A 2,305-nucleotide genomic window follows, 5' to 3' on the forward strand; every position below is an offset into this window, starting at 1 on the left:
TCTAAATATATGGAACAAATATCACTAAATAGGCAGTAGAGGCTGTTTTGATTGATTATGGAAGATTTCAAATCATCTAATGTCAAACTTTTTTTTTTTTTTCTAAGATTTTATTTATTTATTTGACAGAGACACAGCAAGAGAGGGAACACAAGCAGGGGGAGTGGGAGAGGGAGAAGCAGGCTTCCCACGGAGCAGGGAGCCTGATGTGGGGCTCGATCCCAGGACTCTGGGATCATGACCTGAGCCGAAGGCAGACGCTTAACGACTGAGCCACCCAGGCGCCCCTAATGTCAAACTTTCTATCCCAAGAGCTAAGACAAGGAACCTTAGAGGAAGAATACTTAGGGTCCAGACTTCCAGATGGGAAAGGGGCCAGGGAGCACTTTAGGCAATTATCCATAATTTCATTTATGTTGGTGTCCCTAATTGTTATTGGTGGAAATTACTGGCACCTGTTTTACTGAGAAGACAACAGGCGATTAAAAATAGAGAAAAAGAAAATAGATGATGACTCAAATGCTATCACCTCAAGGACAGGAACTTCATCTTTCTCTCATGTCACTATGGCTATTAACACAGTACCAGGAATTCTTAAAGACGTTCACTAAGTCAGTTTCTCCCTAATGTGTTCCCAGAATGACTTTTCAAAAATTATTTCTGTGTGAATAAAAACGTTTTCATCTAAAGCATGGAATAATTCTGTGTGTTCTGTCTATAAGGACCACCACACGGCATCAAGTCCTAACATAAGAGAAATAGACCCACCCCAACAAGAGTTTCAGATATGTTCTCCCTGGTTTTCTTTCAGCATAACTAGCAAACATGAAAATAGCTTGGAAATCTTAAAATTTTCCACAGGTGAAGCTAAAAGTAAAGACTTACCTGGATTTCTGTGGGCAAAGAGAACAATTGATTTTCCATTCTGTGCTTGGCAATGCATCTGAGATTAAGAGGTGCATGCCAAAGTAGGGAGGCTTAATTGGTGATTTAATTTCATTTTTATTAGTTTTTAGATAGTTGTAATATAACTAAACCATGTCTATTTGTTAACTTCTAACAACAATAAAGTGTGGCATTTGACATTTTCAAATTTATATTTATATTCAATATTTAAAATTATAGGTAAAATTGAAAACTAGAAATTTTTTAGAATTATTGCACATTTTTTACCATTGTCACTAAAGGATTTTCTTATTAGCTAACCAAATAGAAACAAGTCCTATAATTAAAGTTGACTTCAATATCAAAAACCATTCCTATCACAACTCTGGTTCTGATAGAAATCATGGGTCTGACTAGAAATCAGAAGGTCTCCTCTCATTTAATCCCACCATGGGTCTGACTAGAAATCAGAAGGTCTCCTCTCATTTAATCCCACCATAAGAATTACTTTATTTGATATAGTTGTATAATGCATATTGTGCCCTTAACCAAAATTATTTATGCTGCTTAATGTCCTCTGAGCTGCCTAGATCTGTGGCCTAACCACCTGCCATTAATTTTGAAAAATTCTTATCCAGTATTACTTCAAATATTTCTTCTATTATAATCTCTTTCTTCTCCTCTTGGTACTCCAGTTGCATGTATATAACACCTTTTGAAGTTGTCTCCAAGTTTATGAACACTTTGTTATATTCATTCTTTGTTTTCTCTTTGCATTTCAGTTTAAGATTCTATTGACATATTTTCAAGCATACTTATTTTTTCCTCAGTCACATCCTTTCTACTGACAAGCCCATCAAAGACATTCTTGATTTCTGTTGTGTTTTTGATTTCTAGTACTTCTTTTTTATTTTTGCCTAGAATTTGTCTTTCTGCTTACATTATCCATCTGTTCTTAATTGTTCTCCATTTTTTCCATTAACACAATATTAATCATAGTTACTTTAAGTTCACTGTCAGATAATTCCAAAATCTGTGTCATACCTGAGCCTGGTTCTGATGGTTGTCTTTTTAGATTGTTTTCCTTTCCTTTTAGCTTGCTTTGCAATTTATTTCAAAGCCAGACATAATGTATTAGGTAACAGTAACTGACGTAAAGAGTCCCTTAGTATACGGTTGTATGTTAACCTAGCTAGTAGCTACTCTGTGTTCAGTATTTGCTATAGCTGTCAGTTACCAGAAGCTTCAAATTCCTTTAGTGCCCTTTTATTCTCCCATGGAATCCTTGGGCTTCCCTAAGAATTTCTCCTCAGACAGAGTTGGCACTTTGAAGTTCTTTCAGGTGCAATCCACTGTAATTAAAGAAGAATCCTGCTGACATACTGGTAGTGGTGGTAAGATGTGTGGAATGGGAAGCTTC

This window comes from Phoca vitulina, unplaced genomic scaffold (genome assembly GCF_004348235.1).
Source record: "Phoca vitulina isolate PV1807 unplaced genomic scaffold, GSC_HSeal_1.0 scaffold11, whole genome shotgun sequence".
In the NCBI taxonomy this organism is placed as follows: Eukaryota; Metazoa; Chordata; class Mammalia; order Carnivora; family Phocidae; genus Phoca; species Phoca vitulina.